The sequence below is a fragment of the Callithrix jacchus genome, chromosome 4 (genome assembly GCF_049354715.1).
Source record: "Callithrix jacchus isolate 240 chromosome 4, calJac240_pri, whole genome shotgun sequence".
NCBI lineage: Eukaryota > Metazoa > Chordata > Mammalia > Primates > Cebidae > Callithrix > Callithrix jacchus.
In genome coordinates this window covers 117,711,755-117,737,450 of record NC_133505.1, presented here as the reverse complement: position 1 = coordinate 117,737,450, position 25,696 = coordinate 117,711,755, and the positions used below count along the sequence as shown (strand labels likewise).

The window sequence follows — 25,696 nt, the reverse complement described above, 5'->3', positions numbered from 1 at the left end:
TTTAAGTCAGGTTTACCACTGTAGCCTCCTAATCTTGGTTTATCCCAGTCTGCTTTGTCCCCTTCTAATCTGTTTCCTACACTGTAATCAGATGGATCTTTAAAAAATGCAACCTGATTACATCACCCTGCTATTTGATATGCTTCAGTAGCTTTCCACTGCATTCAGGATACGGACAAAACTCCGTGTCTTATATGGTGGCATCTGCCTGTCTTAGAAGGTCTTGCATAGTCTGGCCCTTACCTTTCTGTCTAGTCATGGCTTGAGCCATGTTCTTGACATGCTCTTTGTGTTTCAGCCATATTGGCCATCAGTCCCTTGTTCTTGCCATACTCCTTTACACAGTGAGGGCTTTGAACCTGCCGTTCCCCCTCCCTAAAACGTTTTTACTTTTCTTTTACCTAAACTTCAGTTGATCTTTTCTCAGGGAAGCCTTCCTAGACTCTCAAAACACCATGAATTCTCCTTCATGGCACTTGCTGTCATTGTAATTTTATATGTGTTGGAGATTATCATCTATTTTCCCAAATAGATTGTAACCTCCAGAAATCCTGATAATGTGTTTCTTTTTACTCACCATTATGGATGATAAAATCATTTCATCTATAAATAGATGAAATTATCACAGAGAACAACTCTGAATGTTCAACAGTTGGTTGTATAAACTGGATATATTCATTTGGGAGGATGTGTTTAAAATCATGTTTTAGAAGAATGTGTAGTAACATGAGAAAGTGCTGTCAGTATGTGAAAAAAATTATTTTACAACATAGTCATTTATTAAAAATGTGGAAAAAAGTACACCAAAATATAAAAGTTGGTTTTCTCTGGAAGGTATGTTTTATATTTTCAGATTTTCTACATGTTGTACTGATTTTATAACTTAAAAAATCCATATACAAAATTAAGGAAAAACTGGTTTCCTAGTTATGGTTCCAGAAATGTAGTAGGAGACATGAGTTTCATAATGGGCTCCAAAATATGTATCAACCAAAATACATGATTGCATGATGATAGCACTGAGCTTAATTATAGAAATTCCATTTAAGACCTGCAAAATGATTCATATATTAAAGCAAGCCGGTAATTTCTGGTTTTATTATACTTACTTGTATGTAAAGTGGTTTTAATTTTAAAATGTTTTGAAAAGTAACATGGTTTTGGCACGTGACAGCACTAAAACAGAGTAAACACTAGTATTAACTCATATATGAGAACTTAATACAGCTTGAGCATCCCTTATCCAAAACTCCGTAATCTGAAATCCTCCAAAATCTGAAGTGTTTTGAGCACCAACATGATGCTACAAGTAGAAAATTCCACACCTGACCTTGTGATGGTTTGTAGTCAAAACTTTGTTTCAGGTTAGATGTGGTGGGTAATGCTTGTAATCCCAACACTTTGGGAGGCTGAGGTGGAAGGATTACTTGAGCCCAGGAGTTTGAGACTGGCCTGGGAAACATGGAAAGACCCTATCTCTACAAAAAAAAAATGAAAGTTAGCCAGACAGGGTGGTACACATTTGTGATCCCAGCTACTTGGGAGGCTGAGGCAGGAGGATCACTTGAGCCCAGGAGGCGAAGGCTGCTGTGAGCCATGATTGTACGACTGCATTCCAGCCTGGGCAACAGAGCAAGTCCCTGTCTCAAAAACAACCAAAACAACTTTGTTTCGTGTGTATCATTGTTTAAAAATATATAAAATTACATTCAGGTTTGGTCCTATTCTCAGGATATCTCATATGTGTAAATATTCTAAAATCTGAAAAAATCTGAAGCGCTTCTGGTCCCAAGTATTTCAGATAAGGGATATTCAACCTGTATATGAAAATGTATACCACCTTCACTTATGAGTAGGGAAAAGAAAAGAAGAATTATTTAATAAACTGTTGGGATAGCCAGTTAGTCATCTGGAAAAATAACAAGTTGGCTTCCAGAGGAGTTAAAGATGTAAATATGAAAGAAACAAAAAATGTAATTATTTTTTGCATAATCCAGGATTGGTGAAGGCCTTTCATAGTGTACTGGATTGTTGGATTTTAGGACATAAAAATAAATTCTGTATGGGGGAAAAAATCAAAGTTAAGAGAGAAACAGACTAGTAAAACTTACTTGTATACTTCACAAAGGGCCAAGTTCATCTTAATACAAAGAACTAGGGAATAATCCAACAGAAAAATTAGCAAAGAGAATTCATATGAAAAGATGTAAAATTTATAATGTAATAAAGATGTATATTAAAGCTACATCATACTCTTTGCCACCTATCAAATGAGCAGAGGTTGTGTATAGTATAACTTGGGAAGGGTAAGAAGAAGAAAAAATGGTCAGCCTCATACATTGCTGGTGGGATTATAAAGTGTTCATGTTATAAAGAAAGCAGTTTGAAAATGGTTTTCAAAATTTAGAACAGATATATTTTGTTCTAGCCATTTCATTATAGGATTTTATTCTCTAGAAGATTTTGCATATATGTCAAATATGTAAGAATATTTGTAGCAGCATTATTTGTTACTGCAAAAGATTGGAAACAAGCTAAACATATGTCAGTAGGGAAGTAGTTAGGTGAACAGTGTTATATCTATTCAACAGAATACTAGTCAGCCTTTAAAAATAACAACAGAATACTACGGTACTACTGTGGTGCCATGTCTAATATATGAGAAAAAAATGCAAGAGGCATGACTGCATGTGCAGTTTGCTGCCATTAGTGTGGTTAAAATATATATTTGTATGTATATTCTATATGTGCCTATATATTAGAATAAAATAAATTTTTTGTTAGAATAAAATCCATATATACATATGTATGTGTATATATGGGCAGATATAGAATGTAATGTGCATGGGAGGATACAGGAGAGTCTGATGACAGTAAGAGATTGCCTCCAGTGAGTAGAACTGGTTGCCTAGAGGATAAAGGTGGACTAACTTATACTGTTTGGTAATTTTTCAGTATTTTAAAATCATGTGCATGTAATACTATTCAAAGTTAATATTTTTAAGTTATGTTTTTCTTACAGGAATTGGTAAGAAAGAAATAATAAAAGACCATAATAATTGTTACAAACAAATGATTACTGCAATACTGTTTTTAACTTTAGATGTTGTTAGAGGTCTTCTAATTCAGAGTTTTCAATTGATGTTACATGGCTTACAGAAGGGTAGTCCTAGTGGAATGGGGGCTGAAGGAAGGCATTGGGGTTCCTGTGAACAGGTAGCATGGTGAGTGACAACCAGCAGTTGCTGCTCCTTTTGATATTTTAAGTGCATTAAATGAGGTGCTTTACTACTTGGAATCTACTTCAGCAGCCAGCCACAGTGTGCAGTTACCTCTTGTGGGAAGGGGATCATGGAACTGTTACTGGAATTTGTATTCATGTTGCTGAAGGAACATGCCACCTACCACAAGGTGCAACCCACTTACAATGAGAGAATGGGGAAGCAGGGAGGGTGTCCCTGGTGGCCCAGCTCCAGGCCTATCTGTATTCACCTGTACTGGATGTTGCTCACCATGTACGTTTGATGTGCTCTGCAAGGTGACTGCCAAATAGTGCATGTATATTTGTCAGAAATAAAGCATGATTTTAATTTTGAAATTTTCTCAGTATGAAAAAGTTTGGTTTTGAAATTCATATTAAAAATTTCAGCATTACATATGTCAAAAAGTTTCTACCTTAATACTTAAAATTTTTTCTTCTATATTTAGAAAATACGATATTTTTTTTCACCAGGCACTATGTCGATGCCTCCAAATGCCCTCCTGTTCTCCAGTGTGCTAAAACAGATTTTATTTGCAATGGTAAAAAAGGGTTGAAAAGCATCAAATGTGCTCATTTTAAATAAAGAAAACTGAAATCTACATAGCAGGCTCAGGGATTTGTCCAGTGTCCTGTAGTTGGTTAGTGTGAGGCTGGGTTTGAAAGTTCGGGATCTTGGATCTTGATTGTTCAGCTCTCATCACCTCACACTGACTACCCTGCTCCACCCCGCAAGCATGAGGGAATATTGGAAGAAGGCATTGATAATTGAAAGACAAAAATACAGAACCTCGGAGGAATTATTAAAAGAACTGCACATATGTAGTTTAGAAATCTTTGAGACTCTATTGTGTCTAATAGTGCTTAGAATCTTCTCGTATAATATTATTAATATTCTATAATCTAGAATAGATTGCAGTAGGATTTGTTTTTTGGTGATTTGAGCTGTATCCTTTAAGAAAACAAAAGATTATAGCAAAAGGAGTTTAGGGTAAATATAAACAAAAATGGATATAAAATCCTATGTATTCAATTTCCAAAAAAGAGAGAAGGGAATATATGAGACCTTTCAAGTTCCTCTGGTGCTGTAATTGAATTTTCTCTCATCTTTTTTTTGATTGGATTAGAATTCATTCAATTAAAGATAATCTAGGGCTGGGCATGGTGGCTCATACCTATAATCTCAGGACTTTGGGAGGTAGGAAGATTGCCTGAGCCCAGGAGTTCAAGACCAGTCTGGGCAACATGGCAAGACCCCCGTCTCTTTAGGAAAAAAACAAACAACAACAACAAATGATAATCTAAGTGAAAAATGATTCAAGTTTAAATAGGTTAGGTTAAAGTAGATTTTAGAGGATTTTGCCATTGGTGCTAGATATTTCAAAGAAATAGTTAGAAACTTATTTATAAAGTGAGAAATGGGCTATGGTATGGGGTATTTTATTTTGGTATCTGGCTGCCATTTGAGTACCATAGTGATACTAAATAAGAGGAAATAATGGGAGTTAGGAAACGGTGAACTTTGGGTAAATTTTGTTAACTTGTAATTTCCATGTAAATACAGATAAGGCAGTGAGTATCCTAGGCAATTATAAAGAACTCTATCTACTGTCCAAACATGATGTGGATGCATTTTTGAGACCAAAACAAATTATAAGTAAAAGTGAGAACCTCTTAATGACAGCCTATTTAACCTTTTTGGTATTTTTATTTGTTTGTTTCGGGGGTGTGTGTGTGTGTTTCTGTCGTTCCATCTAAGTTTTCCAGATGATTTGGTGTTTCTTCCAGTTCTCTGTAGGTTTTTAAATATTTCATTTAATAAATGAAAAATACTTTGTTGCTTAATCAGTATTGGGAAACTGGACTGTTTTCTGCAGCAGAAATAGAATACACATTTAGCAAAGTAAATTCTGAGAAAAATGAGTAGTAATTGTCAATGGAAAATTTTGTGTTTTTTTTTTTTTGTTTTGTTTTGTTTTTTGCCAAATCTATTTTCTTTTTAGATGATAGTTTTGGGAAATACTAAGAATTTGAGCTCCATTTACTTTGGGGCAGTTATTTAATTTTCTTTGGGTTCAGAGAGCATTACTATATAAATAGTTCAAATAATAAAAGAAAGTGTGTTACCTCAAAAATGCCTTGTATAATATGTAACAGTTCACCAGATTTCTATTTTTCTTCCATTTATTACAATTACCAAGGAAGTATAACAAGAATTAAAAGAAATACCTTATTTTGCATATATGTTTGCACTTCAAAGTAATTTATATATTAAATTAGATTTTGTTTGAGATGGTGAAATGAAAGACTTTGTAAATAAGAATACATGTTGATATGTGACAAATGTAAAGTTAAAACATGTTGGCATACTCCTAGTTTCTCAGAACAAGAAAATGACTAATCTAAATTTCATTTCAGAATAAAACCCAAGACAAGCCACATAAAAGCAACCTAAAAATTAAACTGTCATCATATTATTTGTTTTAAAACTATGGACTAATATATCTGAGGAAGATTTCTCTCAAAATTGTTTTTCTCAATTTCAAGTAAGTAATTTATTTTGGTTAATATATTGGGGGTGAGCGGGGTGGGGGTGAACCTTGGCATTGAAGTTGGTAAATTCTACTCATCCTTAAAGTAACGACTTGAATATCATCCTCTTTAAAGCCTTCTGTGACTCCTTTGCCCATCCCCGAAGATTACCTCCTTGGTGTTCCAAGTCTTAGTCCCCTTCCACGTTGCCGTTAAAGGATTGATTATACTGAATATTGTGTTTGTCTCTAAGAATAGTCATGTGGCACTACCTTCATGGGCCCCACCTCATACTTCTCAACCCCTCTGCCTTCTGTTGCTGAGAGACCCTGAGCAAGTTATTATACTTATGTCAACCTTAAAGTGAGTTTTAATAATTTCTACAATACAGCATTATTATGATTGAATAAGATAAACGACAAATGTCTGGCATATACAGTAACGTAAATGTTACTTTCTTTACTCATCTATCCCCAGAATCTGCTACATTACCTCATATACTAAGTGCTCTTTAAGCTGTTTGAATTGAAATGAAAAATGGAATTTTTGTAGCATTTATTTCTCACATTAGGACAAACAAAACATCTGCACATTGTGGTATGAGACTTTTTACATTTGATTAATGACTTATATCTACAGGCTAGGTAATTGCCTGTTTAAAACACTTTTTAAAAATTTGGCTATTTTTTATAAGTAGTCCGTTAGGGCCTGGAAAGAGCCTTATTTTCCAAAGCCATCAGTAGTGCCTTTAAAAAAAAATGGTGATAGAACATGTTGAAAGTATGTATGCTAGATGTCACAGTAAATGTGACATGTCAGTAGGATTTATTGTTCTTGTGAATTTCTAACACGCAAAAATGGAAGCCTTTGTATCTTAAACCTACTTAGGATTGTGGAATGTGTACCACATGATTTATTACTGCCCAGTGCTTCACCTCTCATCACCATATATTTTCTACATACATTCCTAGGTTTTGTTTAGTTGTCTAATAACATTGTGTTATAATTTTTTTCTTTTTTTTTGAGATGAAGTCTCACTCTGTCACCTAGGCTGGAGTGTAGTGGTGCAATCTCGGCTCCGTGCAACCTCCATCTTCTGAGTTCAAGTGGTTCTCCTGCCTCAGCCTCCCAAGTAGCTAGCTTATAGGCACGTGCCACGAAACCTGGTTAATTTTTGTATTTTTAGTAGAGATGGGATTTCACCATGTTGGCCAGGTTGGTTTCGAACTCCTGACCTCAGGTGATCTGCCCCGCCCAGCTTCCCAAAGTGCTGGGATTATAGGTGTGAACCACCACACCCTGGCTTGTCTTTTAATTTTTTAATGAAGTCATTACAAAGGTATCCAAATTAATTATGATGTCTCACACCTTAGTTGATAATGCTTAGTGTTTTGAAAATAGAAGCCATGTTATTATAGTTAAAGACCTTAATTTTTACATCATTTTACTAAAAAAGGTGGTAAACCATTTTTGAGTAAGGACTTTGTGCCCTGTTGGTAGTGATTTAGTCTTCACAACAATTCTGTAAAATAGGACTGTAATCCCCATTTTACAGGTGAGGAAATAAGGCATAGAGAGGTTAATAACTTTGCCTGAAGTGATGTGGCATAATGTATACCTCATACCATGTGAGGATTAAATGAGAAAACATGTATTAGGCCATTGCCCACTTAAACAGAAGAAACAGTGAAGCAAAATCTGAGAGGGAGTGTCTTTTAACACTTACAGAATTTGATAGTAGCCATTATTGAGATGTGACAGTGACTGTGAATGTATTCTTATTCATGTTTGTGTGTGTGTGTGTGATAGTAAACCCTGGTACTCTATTAACCCATTTTTTTTTTTTTTCTGAGCAATATTAATGTCTTCTCTCAAATTCATGCTCCCATTTGGACTGAATTATGTATATGTGTTTGCAAGGTGATATTAGGATTACAGTATCAATCAGATACAAATTTTTATAAGTTCAGTGTAATTAAATAGTATTTATATATATTCTCATGGAGAAATTTTAAAAGCAGAACAGGTAAGGGAAAAATCTTTGACCACTTGTTCCCCTCTCTACCTGGATCAGCTTTTACTGTATGATAAACCTCCCCAAAATTTAGTGGTGTAAAACAGTAGGCGTTTGTTAGCCTAGATTCTGGACTGGGATCAGTTAAGCAATTCTGCTGCAGCTTATGTCTGGCCTTGCTTATGTGGCTGCAATCAGCTGATGGTTCAGCTGGGAGCTGTTTGGTCTTGGATAGGGATGTCTGGATAATTGGTACTGGTTGTTGGCTTGGGGAATGGCCATGTGTCTCCAGCAGACTAGGCATGGCTCTTTCACCTGGAGGCAGTAGTAGGGTTTACAGAAGTAACTAGTGATGGCAAGCTTCATATATTTTCTGTTGTCCATAGGCCAAAGGAGATCAACATGGCCAATTCCAGAGTTGGTATGGGAGGGGTTTCCTAATGGTGTGTGGCTGAATTAGGGGCTATTACTGCAACAGTCTATTATACAACTGCTGTTGGCTAACTCATTTTTCAGGAAGCGTTTGCCATTGTGGCGTTGCCCCTTTTTTGAAGAAGTAGTGTTTATATAAGCAGTTTATTCAACAGTTGAGATAAATTTAGTTAATTTCTTGTTCTTACTCATTTTTATTCCATCTTTATCATCTTTCAGCATTATTCTTAGTTTCATTCAACTCAACAAATATTTACTGAGTACCCACTAAGTGCACAATAAGGTATCAAGAGGTTAGCAGCAGATGGAGCAAGACTACTGTGTTAATCATTCAGGTTTTTTTTTTTCTGTATCTCTCTTTTTTTTTTTTTTTTTGAAATGGAGTCTCGCTCTGTCACCCAGACTGGAGTGCAGTGGTGCTATCTCAGCTCACTACAACCTCTGCCTCCCAGGTTCAAGCAACTCTCCCGCCTCAGCCTCCTAAGTAACTGGGATTACAGGCATGCACCACCATGCCCATCTAATTTTTTTGTATTTTTAGTAGAGACAGGGTTTCACCATATTGGCCGGGCTAGTTTTGAACTCTTGACCGCAAGTGATTTGCATGGCTCAGCCTCCCAAAGTGCTGGAATTGCAGACATGAGCCAGGATGCCCAGCCAATCATCCAGGTTTTTAAAAGTGCCCTGTCTGCTTCATTATGTGAACAGAATTATATAAAAGCAGAAAACTGTAGCAAATTTTTGAGAATGACCAGCAGCCCACACCAGGCTAAATATATCTTATATGCCACATTTTAAAATATCTTACAAGGATTTCTTCAAATGAGAAAAACTAATACAGAGGTTGTTTTGATCCATACTCCCACCAGCAGTAAGAGACTTTCCATGGCTTCACAAGATTATGTTCTCAAATATTTGATCATTGCCAATCTAATAGATATAAAATGGATCTCAAGTGTAGTTTTAATTTGCATTCCTTTTATGATGAGTGATATTGAGTGTTTTTTCATATGTTTGAGAGGCACTTACAGTATTTCTTTTTCAGTGTACTGTTTATCTTCACCCATTTTCCTGTTGAGACTCTTGGTCTTTTTCTTATTGATTCCAAAGAGCTCTTCATACGTTAGGAAAGTTTATCTCTATCTGTAAATTGAGTTCCAGATGTTTTCCTCATTTCTTATGGTAGATAACTTTTGACTCAAGTAGTGTCTTTTTTTTATTTCACAAATAATCTTTATATCTGAATCAGGTTTTTTAAATCACATTTAGATGAAGTCAGGTTTAAGTATTAGGCATGGGAATGGAAGGAAAAGATCCTGGCATTATCTCATTTTTTTAGAGAACTTTTTAAAAACTCTTGATTGTTAAAGTGAAAAGCTTCAAAAGGATCCTGTCTTTGATTTATTTTTTATTTTTCTAAGTTTGCTTTTATTATGAGATCAGTCCTTTTGACAGGGCAGTCCAAGGAGTAGGATCATCCTTTGGAGGACTGTTTTTAGATGATGAGATTGTGTAGTATAGATGGAAAATACTCTGTGTCGCTTAGATAAATTTTTAATAATGTTTCTTTGAGTCTTGTTAATTTCATTTTGTGTGTGTGTGTGTGTTTGTGTGTGTATTGTGTACAAAATATACATATATCATGGTAGTGGTTCCAGCAATGCTCTACTCTTATGTATAATCATCCCTCGGTATCCATCCCTTAGTATCGCTGGGGGATTCATTGCAGGAACCCCTGAGGATACCAAAATCTACAGATGCTCAAATACCTTGTATAAAATTGTGTAGTATTTGCATAAAATAACTTAAGCACATTCTCCTGTATAGTACTTGAAATTATCACTTAACAGCTAATACATTGTGAATGCTATGTAATAGTCATGATACTGTATCGTTTAAGGTAATAATAACAAGGAAAAAAGTCTGTACATGTTTAGTACAGATGCAACATTTCTCTGAATATTTTTGATCCGAGGTTGGTTGAATCCACAGATGTGGAACCCATGGATATGGAGAGCCAGCTATATAATTTTAATCTGTTCAACTAGCCTTAACCTAATCAACTACATGAGTATGTTGGGGGGCTAGATTAGGTTAGCCCTTAGCAGTTGACCACATAAAAGAAAACAAACAGAAGGTAGCTTTTTTTTGTGAGAAAGTAAAACTACCTGCTGCCCAAATAATATCCTGTATTTTTTCTGAGATTGTGAGGAGCCTGGAAGACCTCTTATGCGATATCTGACATTATGAAGTACTTTGACCTTTTCCCTTGACTTCTCTATAAAAAGGGATTAGAAAACTGCAAGCCTGGACAGATTGTCATGTTTTGAGTAATTTAATGTAGTTTTAAACATTTTAAAGTTGTAAAATCCTTTCTCATATAATTTTACCTAGCAGCATCAAAAACAAATAGGAATCCTCCAGTGATTGGTGGAGTATGGCAGAAAGCCAGTTTTTACCATGCTTTACATAGTTTTCTAGTTTTTCAAAGTTATTGAGGTATTCTTTAGTGTCTGCTTTATTATTAACATCTTTATACATGTTTCGCTGAAAATTGAAAGGAAGTTTTTTATTTCATACCAAATTATTGACTTACTGTTATTTTCTTGGTTAATTCTTTTTAAACAATTTTAACATTTCTTTTCTCTTTTTTTTTTTTTGAGACGGAGTTGTGCTCTGTTGCCAGGCTGGAGTGCAGTGGCGCAGTCTTGGGTCACTGCAACCTCTGCCTCCTGGGTTCAAGCGATTCTCCTGCCTCAGCTGCCCAAGTAGCTGGGACAGGCACGTGCCACCATGCCCGGCTAATTTTTGTATTTTTAGTAGAGGCAGGGTTTCACCATGTTGGCTGAGATGGTCTTGATCTCCTGACCTCATGATCCACCCACCTTGGCCTCCCAAAGTGCTAGGATTTTGGGAGCCACTGTGCCTGACCAATATTTCTTTTTTTAAATTTTATTTTATTTTTTGAGAGAGTTTCACTGTATTGCCTAGGCTGTAGTGCTGTGGTTCCATCTTGGCTCACTGCAATCTCCATCTCCCAGGTTCAAGCAGTTCTGGTGCTTCAGTCTCCCAAGTAGCTGGGACTACAGGCATGTGCCACTAGGCTGGTCTTAAACTCCTGACCTCAGGTGATCCTCCTGCCTGGGCCTCCCAAAGTGCTAGTGCTGGGATTACAGCATCAGCCACCTCGCCTGGCCCAATTTTAAGATTTTTGAGGTTGTAATGTTTTCACATTATGTACATTTAATACAGTAATTTTTCCTTCTGAAAAGCTGATATTAAACGGATAGGACATCTTATAATCAGTGACTTCTTAGAGAAACTGTGACACTTTAAAATTTCTCTATATCCTTTTTTTAAAATCTAATGTGTTATGGAATGAGTTTGTTTTCCAAATAATCATTTGTCCTTCATTTTTGCCTTGCATCTGTAATTGTTTTAACTTTGTATATTTTGATGTTGCATTTGGCGCATCCAGCTTCATGACTGATATGTCTTTTATCACAGTGCTTTTCAAATTATTTCTGGTGAAGAATCAGGTTTTTTTCCTCTCTGATACTTCTTTAAAATACATTGAAAATAAATTACTAGAAAAATGAAATAAATGAAATGAGAATAACTGAAAAAATATTAATATAAGCTCTATTTTAAAAAATTATTTTATTTAACAGGTATAGAATTTCCCTGTCAGATTGCTGTAAAGAGTTTCTAAATGCTAAGTTTCAATCTTTGTACTTGTCTTGTTGCATAGCTATAGCAAACAGCTAAGTTCATAGATGGCATTTGAGTAGCAGTGTAGAGATCTTTTTAGCAATATAAAGAGACTAATTCATTTCTTTTTAAATTCTTTTTGTCCTGTGTCAGAATTATTATTCCTGTTTCCTTTTAGTTGGACTATTTCTTTGATATATGGTATAAATCATTTTTCATCACTGTTTTTAATCCTTTTATGTCACTTCAGTTTTAAACCCATCTGAAGATATTTTGCTAGGGAGATTTTAAACAAAGTTTTTCTTTTTTTTTGTTTTTATTGTTGAGATGGGATCTCGAGCTGTCGCCCAGTCTGGAGTGCTGTGGCGCCATCTCAGCTCACTGCAAAAAACCTCTGCCTTCCCGGTTCAAGCGATTCTTCTGCCTTAGCCTCCTGAGTAACTGGGATTATAGGTGCATACCACCACTCCCTGCTAATTTTGTATTTTTAGAAGAAACAGCGTTTCGCCATGTTGGTCTGGCTAGTCTCAAACTACTGACCTCAAGTGATCTGCTTGCCTCAGCCTCCCAAAGTGCTGGGATTACAGGCGTGAGCCACTTTACCTAGCCAACAGAATCTGCTGTAATTGAGATTTGATTTTGTTTTTTACTCTTTTAATTTTATATTTTTAAAATAACTTTATTTTACCCTTTCCTTTAGTGTGTGGCTTTTGCAGCATAGACTGCGTTACGTGTTTTCTTTCTGTTTTTTTTTAAAGATGAAGTCTCGCTCTGTCACCCAGGCTGGAGTGCAGTGGTGTGATCATGGCTTACTGCAACCTCCGCCTCCGGGGTTCAAGCAATTCTCCTGCCTCAGCCTCCCAAGTAGCTGGGACTACAGGTGCATGCTGCCATGCCTGGCTAATTTTTTGTATTTTAGTAGAGACAGGGTTTCACTGTGTTGCCCAGACTGGTCTTGAACTCCTGAACTCAGGCAGTCTACCCACCTCGGCCTCCCAAAGTACTAGGATTGAGTGCCTGGCTGTATTTTCCATTGTAAAAAACATAGATAACGAAACTCATTTTAAAAAGTGTATATAGCAGCTGGGTGCAGTGGCTGACACCAGGCGTGGGTCAAGAGATCAAGACCATCCTGGTCAACGTGGTGAAACCCCATCTCTACTAAAAAAATAAAAAAATTATCTGGGTGTGGTGGCACGTGCCTGTAGTCCCAGCTACTTAGGAGGCTGAGGCAGGAAAATTGCTTGAAGCTGGGAGGCTGAGGTTGCGTTGTGGTAAGTTGAGATTGTGCCATATTGCACTCCAGCCTGGGCAACAAGAGTGAAACTCCGTCTAAAAAAAAAGTGTATGTACCAAAATGTACTTTTGTTGTTGTTTCTATTCATTTCTTTTTTTTTAATCTCTTAGAGTTCTGTTTATATCTTAGTCTGCGTATAAGTCTGTGGTCTTCTTATTTCTTCTTATTTGTATGTTACTAAGAACACACAGCACATACTTTCTACATTTCTACTGTTTCTGGATGTAAATTATTACAGATTCTTTTCTTTGGCATTTTTAAGATGTTTTATCTATGCTGCTGAATATTTGTTTAGGTCCCATTCCATATATATTTATCTATGGACAAGAGCTATTTTTCCAAGCCTAGTGTTTGCCAGTAGGTAGGATATGGCAAGTTCAGTTTAGTCATATTTATTTTCTGCTTATAAAATGGTAGAATTGCCCTCCCTAGCATGAAGAAGCAATGATTGTATACAACCCACTTAGATGAAAACATTCATTTTGTATACCTCTACTGGATTGAGGTTTAAGGTTTTTCCCTGTTTTCTCCTTGCACATTTCTCTGGTATATGGGAGCTAACATATTTACGGATAACCTGAGACAGTAGTGTTTTTTTTTGTTGTTGTTTGTTTTTTAACCAGAACATTTCATGAAAGCCTCCAGGTTGTAAAGACCCTTAGGACTTTTAGTCATTTAATCAGTGATGGGAGCTAATTTGTTTATTTACATTTTGGATGCTATTTAACATGCCACAATGGAGACGGCTATGCTGCATCAATTATGTTGATATTGGGTGTTGTGTTTTTAGAGTAGAGGAATAGAGGTATTGAGTGAGAGAATAAGACCTTAGACATCTTAGAAAATGTTTAGTATGGGACTGGTTTCTGTTGGAGTAGACCATGTCCCCAATATAGAGAATAGTTATACAATAAGTCCTCACTTAATGTCCATGACAGGTTCTTGGAAACCAGGACTTTAAAGTGAAATGACATATAATGAAACCATTTTTTTCTCAGTGTTATAATTAAATGAAGTTGAACAAAATATTATTTGCAGATCTGCTATATGTTGTTTGCTTAAAGTTTAGGTTTCCAAGAACCTATCAACAAAGTTAAGTGAAGATTTATTGTATGTCTTAAATATTTTAGTGAAAAATGGGGAGAAGGATTATTCTGTATTTCATCAATTCTAAGAAGTATATTTTCCCTCCATTTGTACATCTCAGTAATTGGGATGTGTCTTACAATCAGTAGTGCACCATATTTAATTGACAGCACTTCCTTTTCTTAACAGTACAAAAATTAATGATGTCATAATCATTGGCATCTTGGATTCAGTGAAATATATTAATAGTTGTTTATCTTAGTGCCATTCTAAATTGAATCTCTTTATTTGTTGTAACATTAACCTTTCTTCTCTTTGGACAACTTTGGTCTTGGGTTAACTTCCTAGCTTTGTTCACTTGGAAGCTTGATAAGGTAAAATGTCAATTGTATAAACACGCACTATTGCTTATGGTAAAAATGACTCATGATTACTAAATTGCATACAGACTAGGGGAGGACTGTGAATGAATGAATTGTAAATACTGGTAGCTATACTGTTGTAACTTTGGACTTACCCGAGTGTGATAACTCTGATAACTCTTGTAATTAAGCAAGTCTGTTGTTGAAACTCAGGAAGCTATGCCAGTGAGATTGGTTGCTATTTGGTACCTGTAAGGTAGAGTAGCTACTGCAAGGACTTTATACTCTCAATTTCTTACACTTGATCTGCCACCTGAGAAGGCCAAAGAGACTAGCCCCTGAATTGCAGTGAGGACTTCTGCCTGATTATTAAGTATAACCAACCTGTTTGGGTTAGGTGAGTCTCAGTGTTTAGTTAGGAGATGTATAGTTAACGGGGGTGTTGTGCTGATATTTTGTGGCTTTATTGATTGATTTATTTTGTTTTAATGTTTGCTGAGTGAATCTATATTTACTATTCATTCTTCATAAGAATTTTAAATTATAAATGTGAGTACATCTCTACTTACTAAGTAATGCCAAATTGTTTTCCAAAGTGATCATACCAAGCTATACTCCCACTGGAGTGTATGAGTTTCTCATGTTCCACATCTTCACCAGTATTCAGGATTGTCAGACTTAAGTTTTAAATTAGGAATTAATTTAAAACATCTCATTATGGGTTTGTATATTTTTCATCACTAGTGAGAGACTGAGTTTTTCCATATGTTTATAGCCTACTTGTTCTATAAAATACTGAGAGATGTGTTGAAGTCTCCAACTTAATAGATTGTTTATCTTTCCAGTTCTGTCAGTTTTTGCTTCACGTATTTTGAAAGTTTGTTAGATCCATACATATTTAAGATTGGTATGCCTTTCTGGAGGAATGCCTCTTTATCTCTGGTGATATTCCTTGTTCTGAAATCTTCTTTGCCTTGTATTAATATAAGCACTTCAGCTCTCTTTTAATTAGTATTTACATGGTATATCACGTAAAAAACTGAAGTTTGCCATGGAGTTCATAGATGCTAGTAATAGATCTGAGGTTTCCGTCTCTCCATTTTATCACTTATTAATAAGGAGTAACTGGGAGATGGTTGCAGGCCAGATACTAAGAAGTAGGTTCAAAGGCAGCTACCTCAAGAGAGACACATGGAGAATTGTCTCCCAATCTATCTTTTTCTGTTTTTGTTTTACTTTCACTTTCAACCTATCTGTATCTTTACACTTCATACGGGTTTCTTATAGACAGCATATAGATGGGCTTACTTGTTTATCCAGTCTAATAATCTCTGTCTTTTATCCATTCTGACATGTCTCTTTTAATTAGTGGGTTTAGATTGTTTATATTTATTGACATTGGTAACATGCTTGGATTGAAATCTACCACCATGCTAGCTGATTTATGTTAGTTTGTCCTTTTTCTCTTTTGGATTACTTGGATTTTAAAAAAATTACTCCATTTCTCTCCACTGTTTGCTCATTTATTTATACCTCTTTCTGAAATTAGTTTAGTGGTTGCCTTAGGGTTTGCCATATATTTGTAATTAATCACACTTCTCTTCATATAATAATACATAGCTTTATATGTAATATTAGAACCTTACAATTGTATACTCCCATTTCTCTTCATCTTTTGTGTTTTTGTTGTCATACATTCTACTTTTATATATGTTATCAACACACAATACGTTGCTACTCTAGGACTTTATAGTACAATGCTAGAGATTTTATAAACACTGTTCATTTAGGTTATAATAAATTTCCTTTAAAAATTTCTTTAATAATAAATTAACCTTAGCATACTGTAACTTTTACTTTATAAACTTTTTAGTTTTTTAAACTTTTTGACTCTTATAATAACTCAGTTTAAAACAAATAAATTTGTACAGCTGGCTATACAAAAGTATTTTCTTTATATCCTCATTCTGTAAGCTTTTTCTATTTAAAACTTTTTAATTTTTACTTTTAAAACATTTTTGTTAAAAACTAAGACACAAATACACACAGCCCTAGGCCTACAGAAAGTCAAGCTATAAATCTCACTGTCTTCCACCTCCACATCTTGTCTGGAAGGTCTTCTGGGACAATAACACACATGGAACTGCCATCTCCTATGATAATTCCTTCTTCTGTAATATCTCCTGAAGGACTTACCGAGGCTGTTTTACAGTTAACTTTCTTCTTTATGTAAATAGGAGTACATTGTAAAGTAATGATGAAGTATAGCTTATATATTATATAAGCCAGTAACTGTTATCATGATCAAGTATTATGTACTTTACATAATTGTATATGTTATACTTTTATACAACTGGCAGCATAGGTTTCTTTATACCAGCTTCACCACAAACATATGAGTAACGCATTTTACTATGCGTTACATTTTAGTTGTACTAATGTTAGTACAACTAGGATGTCCCTAGGCAATAGGAATTTTTCAGCTTCATTATAATCTTATGGGACCACCATCATTTATGGGACCATCATCATATATGGGGTCCCTTGTTGACTAGATATCATTATGCCATACATGACTGCATTTTTGCTTTAGAGACAGGTATCTTTTAGAGCAATTGCAAATAAGAAAAATAGGAAGTTTTGTATTTACTTTCATTTATACCATTTCTACTGTTGTCATGTCTTTGTGTAGATCCAAATTTTCTGTCTGGTATCATATTCTGTCTACCTAAACAACTTTCTTTAACATTTCTTATGCGACAAATCTGCTAGTAATAAATTATCTTTGTTTCTCTTAAAAAGACCTTAATTTTCCAAAATATTCTTGCTGAATATAGAATTCTGGATTGCCGTTTTTTTCTTTCAGTACTTAAAAGATGTCACTCTACTGTTTGTTGTGTGGCTTTTACATATATATATTTTTATTTGAATTAAATATTTTTTCTTCTTCCACTTTTATTTTAGATTCTAGGAGTACATGTGCAGGTTTGTTACAAAGGTGTATTGCATAATGCTGAGGTTTGAAGTACGATCGAATCCGTCACCCAGAAAGTAAGCATAGTACCCAATAGGTAGTTTTTCCATCCTTGCCTCCCTCTCCCCTCTTGTATTCTTCAGTGTCTATTTGTTCTCATCTTTATGTTCATATTATTCAGTGTTTGGCTGCCACTTATAAGTGAGAACATGTGTATTTGGTTTTCTATTTCTGCATTAGTTTGCTTAGGATAATGGCCCCCAACTGCATTCATGTTGTTGCAAAGAACATGATTTTGTTCTTTCTACGGCTATGTAGTATTCCATGGTGTATATGTACATTTTCTTTATCTCATTTACTGTTTATGGATACTTGAATTGGTTCCATGTTTTTGCTGTTGTGAATAGTGCTGTGATGAACACATGAGTGCATGTGTTTTTTTGGTAGAATGATGTATTTTTCTTTGGGCATATAACCAGTAATGGGATTGCTGAGTCAAATGGTAGTTCCATTTTGAGTTATTTGAGAAATCTCCAAGGTGCTTTCCACAGTGGCTGAACTAAATTACATTCCCACCGATAGTGTAAAAGTGTTTCCTTTCTCTACAGCTCCACTCAGATCTATTATTTATTGACTTTTTAACAAAAGCTATTCTGACTGGTATGAGATAGTATCTCACTTTTGGTTTTGATTTGCATTTCTCTGATGATTAGTGATGAGCATTTTTTCAAAAGGTTTTTTGCCACTTGTATGTCTTTTGAGAAGTGTCTGTTTATGTCCTTTGCCTACATTTTAATGGGGTTGTTTTTTACTTGTTGATTTAAGGTTCTTATAAATTCTGGATATTAGGCCTTTGTTAGACACATCGTTTATGAATTTTTTCTCTCATTTTGTAGATTATTTGTTTACTCTTTAATGGTTTCTCTTGCTGTATGGAAGTTCTTAGGTCCTACTTGTCAGTTTTTGGTTTTATTGCAATTGTTTTTGAGGACTTAGCAATAAATTCTTTGCCAGGACTGATGTCGAGAAAAGTATTTCCTGGGTTTTCTTCTAGGAATTTTGTAGTTTTAGATCTTTTTTTTTTTTTTGAGACAGAGTTTCGCTCTTGTTACCCAGGCTGGAGTGCAATGGCGCGATCTCAGCTCACTGCAACCTCCACCTCCTGGGTTCAGGCAATTCTCCTGCCTCAGCCTCCTGAGTAGCTGGGATTATAGGCACGCGCCACCATGCCCAGCTAATTTTTTGTATCTTTAGTAGAGATGGGGTTTCACCATTTTGACCAGGATGGTTTCGATCTCTTTGACCTTGTGATCCACCCGCCTTGGCCTCCCAAAGTTCTGGGATTACAGGCTTGAGCCACCGCACCCGGCCAGTTTTAGATCTTGTAGTTATGTCTTTGATCCATCTTAAGTTACTTTTTGTATATGGTGAGAGGAAAGAGACCAGTTTCATTCTTCTGCATATGGCTAGCCAGTTATCCCAGCATCATATATTGAATAGGTAGTTTTTTCTTATTGCTTAATTTTGTCAACATTGTCAAAGATCAGGTGGTTGTAGGTGTATGACTTTATTTCTGGGTTCTCTATTCTGTTCTATTGGTCTATGTATCTCTTTTTGTACTAGTACCATGCTGTTTTGGTTACTGTAGCCTTGTAGTGTAATTTGAAGTTGAGTACCATGATGCCTCCAGGATTTTTCTTTTTGCTTAGGATTGCCTTGGCTATACAGGCTCTTTTTTTGGTTCCATATGAATTTTAGAATACTTTTTTCTGATTCTGTGAAAAATGCAATTTGTAGTTTGATAGGAATAATGCTGAATCTGCTAATTACTTTGGGCAGTATGGTCATTTTAATGATACTGATTCTTCCAGTTCATGAGCATGAAATATGTTTTCATTGGTGTGTGTCATCTCCAGTTTTTTCAGCCGTGTTTTGTAGTTCTCCTTGTAGAGATCTTTCACCACCTTCATTAGATGTAATCCTAGGTATTTTATTGTTTTTGTGGCTCTTGTAAATGAAATTGTGTTCTTGATTTGGCTCTTAGCCTGAAATTATTGTTGTGTAGAAATGCTACTGATAGTGCAAATTGTAAAAATTTTTTTCCCATTCTGTTGGTTACCGGTTTACTCTAATGATTTTTTCTTTCGCTGTACAGAAGCTCTGGAGTTTGATTAGATCTCATTTGTCTATTTTGGCTTTTGTTGCCACTGCTTTTAGTGTTTTAGTCATGAAGTCCTTGCCTGTATCTATGTCCTGAATGGTTTTGCCTAGGTTTTCTTCAAGGGTTTTTATGGTGTTAGGTCTTATGTTTAAGTCTTTAATTCATCTGGAGTTAATTTTAGTGTAAGGTGTCAGGAAGGAGTCAATTTCTGTTTTCTGTACATGGCTAGCCAGTTATCCCAACACCATTTATTAAACATGGGAATCCTTTCTGCATTGCTTGTTTTTGTGAGGTTTGTCAAAGATCAGATGGTTGTAGATGTGCGGTGTTGCCTCCAAGGCCTCTGTTCTATTCCATTGGTCTCTCTGTTTTGGTACCAGTACTATGCTGTTTTGATCACTGTAGCCTTGTAGTATAGTTTGAAGTCAGGTAGCGTGATGCCTCCAGCTTTGTTCTTTTTGCTTAGAATTGACTTGTCTATGTGGGCTCTCTTTTGATTCCATATGAAGTTTAAGGTGGTTTTTTCCAGTTCTGTGAAGAAGGTCATAGGTAGCTTGATGGGGATAGTGTTGAATCTATAAATTACTTTGGACAGTATGGCCATTTTCACAATATTGATTCTTCCTAACGATGAGCATGGAATGTTTTTCCATCTATTTGTGTCCTATATTATTTCCTTGAGCAGTGGTTTGTAGTTCTTCTTGAAGAGGTCCTTTACATCCTTTGTTAGTTGTATTCCTAGGTATTTTATTCTCTTTGTAGCAATTGTGAATGGGAGTTCGCTCTTGATTTGGCTCTAAGTCTGTTATTGGTGTATAGGAATGCTTGTGATTTCTGCACATTGATTTTGTATCCTGAGACTTTGCTGAAGTTGCTTATCAGTTTCAGGAGATTTTGCACTGAGATGATGGGGTCTTCTAAATATACAATCATGTCATCTGCAAATAGAGACAATTTAAATTCCTCCTTTCCCGGTTGAATAACCTTTATTTCTTTTTCTTGCCTGATTGCTCTGGCTAGAACTTCCAATACTATGCTTCCAGTTTTTGCCCATTCAGTATGACATTGGGTGTGGGTTTGTCCTAAATAGCTTTTATTATTTTGGGGATATGTTCTGTCAATATCTAGTTTATTGAGAGTTTTTAGCACAAAGGTCTGTGGAATTTTGTTGAAGGCCTTCATTGAGAATCTACAAAGAACTAAACAGATTTACAAGAAAACAAACAAACCCATTCAAAAGTGGGCGAAGGACATGAACAGACACTGTTCAAAAGAAGACATTTATGGGATCAAGAAACATGAAAAAATGCTCATCATCACTGATCTTTAGAGAAATGCAAATTATAACTATGTTGAGGTACCATCTCATACCAGTTAGAATGGCAGTCATTAAAACATCTGGAGACAACAGATGCTGGAGAGGATGTGCAGAAATAGGAACACTTTACACTGTTGGTGGGAGTGTAAATTAGTTCAACCATTGTGGAAGACAGTGTGGCGATTCCTCAAGGACCTAGAAATAGAAATTCCATTTGACCTAGCAATCCCATTACTGGGTATATATCTGAAGGATTATAAATCGTTCTACTATAAGGACACATGCACATGTATGTTCATCGTGGCACTGTTTACAATAGCAAACACCTGGAATCAACCCAAATGCCCATTAATGAGAGACTGGACAAGGAAAATTTGGCACGTATACACCATGGAATACTATACAGCCATAAAATACGATGAGTTCGTGTCCTTTGTAGGGATATGGATGAACCGGGAAACCATCATTCTCAGCACACTGACACAAGAACAGAAAATCAACCACCACATATTCTCACTCATAGGTGGGTGTTGAACAGTGAGAACACATGGACACAGGGAGGGGAGCATCACAGACTGGGGTCTGTTGGAGGGCACTAGAGGAGGGGCAGCAGGGGATAGCGAGGTTGGGGAGGGATAACATGGGGAGAAATGCCAGATATAGGTGACGGGGGATGGAAGCAGCAAACCACATTGCCATGTATGTACCTATGTAACAATCCTGCATGATCTGCACATGTACCCCAGAACCTAAAGTAGAATTAAAAAAAAAAAAAAAAGAAATGCTTCTGATTTTTGTACATCAATTTTGTATCCTGAACCTTCACTGAAGTTGTTTATCAGTTCAAGAAGTCTTTTGGTAGAGTCTTTAGAGTTTTCTGGTATAGAATCATATCATTAGCAAAGAAAGATAGTTTGACTGCTTCTTTTTCTATTTGGATACCTTTTATGTATTTTTCTTGCCTGATTACTCTAGCTTGGACTTCCGTTAGTATATTGAATGAGTGGTGAAAGTGGGCATCATTGTCTTCTTCCAGTTCTCAAGGAGAATGTTTCTAGGCCTTGCCCATCCAGTGTGATGTTGGCTGGGGTGTGTCATAAATGACTCTTAGTATTCTGAGATGTAGTCCTTTGATACCTAGTTTGTTGAGGGGTTTGTCATGAAGGGATGTTGCATTTTATTAAAAGTTTTTTCTGTGTCTATTGAGATGATCATATTTTTTTTTTTAATTTCTGTTCATATGGTGAATCACAATGATTGATTTGCATATATTGAACCAACTTTATTCCCAGGAACAAAGTCTACTTGATTGTGGTGAATTAAGTTTTAGATGGGCTGATGGATTTGGTTTGCTCATATTTTGTTTAGATTTTTTTGCATCTGTTACATATTTTTGTCATTTGTCTTTGATTCTCTGCATATAGTGTCCTTTCTTTAATTTTTCTTTTGGCTGTCTTTAAGATTTTCTCTATCTTTAGATATGATGTATGTTTATTTTGAATATGATGTGTCTATTTTCTTTTGTTGGTTTTTCCGGTCTTCTCAGCTTTTTGGTTCTGTGGTATGGCATCTTTTACTTAATTTGGAAAATTCTCAACCATTATCTCTTCGTGTATTTCTTTTGACCTGTTCTGTTTTCTTCTGTTTCTGTGATTTCAATTACATGTATACGGACCATTAAACAATTGTCTCATTGCTCTTGTATACTTTGTTCTTCTTTCATTTTTGTTTTTTTCACACTTGTGTTTTTCTGTGATGAGATTTTTCAGAGAGATTACCTTGATAATGATGGTTATTGTTGTTGTTCCTGAAGCATCAATTATTTCAAAAGATGAAGCTATATTTTAGAGACATATGTTTCTTGGCATATTTGAAATCTTTCATATTGTTAGTAAAATGTAAGTTTATAATTTTTTTCCCAACTAAAAAACAATCTGCTTAGATTTACAGACCATGATTATAGCTATTGGTGAAGATAAAATGTAATGTAATAACTGTAATGACTTATGAACTAAGCTATGTTTTTAGTGTTCTGTATCAAAATATTTTTTTTATTTCTTTGTTAGATATTTGAATGTTGTTGTCTTCTAAATTATGCTGTTATATATTTAATTTGGAATGAAGAATATTACCTGTTATCAAGTAGCTAGACCTAGATGTTTTTATTTTTCTCTCCTGTAACTATGTAGAATTAAATAGACTGATGTGCAATACAATTAAGGAATTAACAATAATGTTTTGTGTCTGTAGTGTGTTAATTTGATTTTATGTTTGTTAAGAGAGTGGTTTGGAATTATAAATGGGATGCCTTTTGTTTTTTTTAATTTTTATTTTTTAACAGCAATATCTTAAAGTACACCCTGAGGGATGCCTTTTAAAGAAAGTTTTTTTAATGCATGAAAATATTTAGGACTGCTAAAAAGTAATAAACTGAATTTTAGTGTAAATAAAACAAACTTAAAACTTGGAAATATCAGAGTTTTTGAACTAAAAGTGATGAATGAGAGTTATCTCATTTCTTTTTTAAATTATATGGTAGTCAAGCGAAAAGAAATATTACCTGAAAAGGAAAGCGAGATATGCTTCTAATTGTTTTAAATTTATGTCAGTTGAGGTGTGTCAGATTTACCAAAGATTCTTAATTCCAGCATCTAAAAGTTTAATCTTAGAAAACCTTATATTTGAAATCTGAAGTTTAATATTGTTGAATGAGTATTGGTATCTGAGAAAAGATTGTTTTGGGGGAACTGGTTTTTATAAGCATTTTCTTTGTGATTTCTGCCTTACCTAAATAGGATTCATTATCATGATATATTATACTCTTACAGAGAGGAAAGTATTTTGTTTGACCCATGTTTCACTAGCTGGCAGATTTTGAGATGAGGATATCTCCAAGTTGATATTGGAGAATAGCCATAAAAAAAGACAAGGAGCCAAATCCATGAAGCATTTGCTTTTTTTGGCAGAAAGCCTCAGTATTTGTATACAGATTCTTAAAAATAGAAGTAACTGTTTTATGGACAGTTTCTTGTTTAGTGTGTTAAATTCCCACTCTGCATCCCCAATACCCACTTGAGAACAGATCGAGCTTCTGTTGACTGTAACTCTTTGTGGCACTCCTTTTGCAGTTGTAGAACAGGAACAAGGAATTGTTTTTCCTTTGGTAAAAGGGAAGACACTCTCTAAAATTACTTAAAGCTACAGTTGTGTGTTGCTTAATGACAGGGATATGTTCTGAGAAATGCATTGGTAGGCGATTTTGTCATTGTGTGAACATCACCAAGTATACTACACAAATCTAGAAAAAATATGTACAAATGAAAATATATTTGTATATTACATTAGAAAACTAACTGTCCCAGCATCATTACTATCAGTCATTTCCCCTACTTGATCTGCAGTGTCAATATCAAGTGCTGTATATGAGGTTTCAATATTATACTCTATTATAATCTTAAGGGACCACCATTGTATGTGCAGCCCATGTTGACTGAAACATTGTTAATGTGGCACATAACTGTAATTGGAGCTGATTCCACATACCCACACGTATATAAAAGAAGTGAAAATGCATTGTGTTCTTTTATCCTAATATGTTTTTCTTAATAATTTTTAATACATTGTGGAACTTTGGTGGATATTTATTGAAGAACAGAAATTATTTCTTTGTATTTAATCATAAACAGGTGACAATCACTTACATGTAGATTGTGGACATTCAAATCCATTCTGTGTCCATTTCCATGGTTACTGCTTTAATTGAGGTGTCATTATTTTTGCTTGGACCATCGTAATAACTTCCCAGTTTGCCTCTATCTTTACCTGTTTTCAAATTCAGCCCTTATATATTTTAGATTATAGCCTTGGCCTATAATCTAAAATAAAATTCTAGACAACATAAAGTCTTCATGATCAACCACTTGCCTATGTTTTCAGCCTAACCTTCTGCTTCTTCCCCAAGCACTTAGCTCTTCAGTCTGAACATCTTGCTCAAATGCATGTACCTCATGACTTTGCAATGCTGTTAGCTTAATAAAAGCAGGTACTAGGTGTCTGATACGTTGTCATCCCTTATGAAATGAATGAATGCCATTCCTCTGGATGGAGTGACCTTTTCTATTGATGAATTCTTCACACTTCAAGACTGTCCTGAGATATCATCTACACTGTCAAGCCTCTCCTGACTTTCCTCAGTCATGTCAGTTTTTTGTGCCACCATTGTACTTTGTACCTCTGTTAGAGCAGTAATCACATTAACTTGCAAGACTTTTTTTTTTTTAACATGTCTGACTTGCCTCTTAGAGTGTGTGGTTCACGAGAGCAGATTCAGTATGCTGCCAGTCTTTGTGTCCTTAGTGTTTATTACCTACATGTGCATTAAAAATTAGAAAAACTCATGAAGGAAGGACAAATACATGATCACTTATATGTGATACCTAAAATAGTCTAATTTATAGAGAGAAAACAATAGAATAGTGGTTACCAGGTGTGGGATGGAGGAGGAAAGGGGATTTATTATTATTTAATGGGTACTGAGTTTGTTTGGGATG

At 35.2% G+C, this 25,696-nt stretch overlaps 1 protein-coding gene across 7 annotated transcripts in view; it reads left to right on the top strand.

The window, feature by feature from the left end:
* REV3L (REV3 like, DNA directed polymerase zeta catalytic subunit) overlaps window positions 1–25,696 on the top strand; it is a 202,051-nt gene that overhangs the window by 5,354 nt on the left and 171,001 nt on the right. For 2 of the 7 annotated variants that reach the window (XM_078369962.1, XM_078369961.1), the window contains exon 2: window positions 5,678–5,805. The exons of the other annotated variants lie outside the window; for them this stretch is intronic. The gene's annotated coding sequence lies outside the window, so the exon portion shown is untranslated. The remainder of the gene's footprint in view (window positions 1–5,677; window positions 5,806–25,696) is intronic. 7 annotated transcript variants of the gene reach the window in all.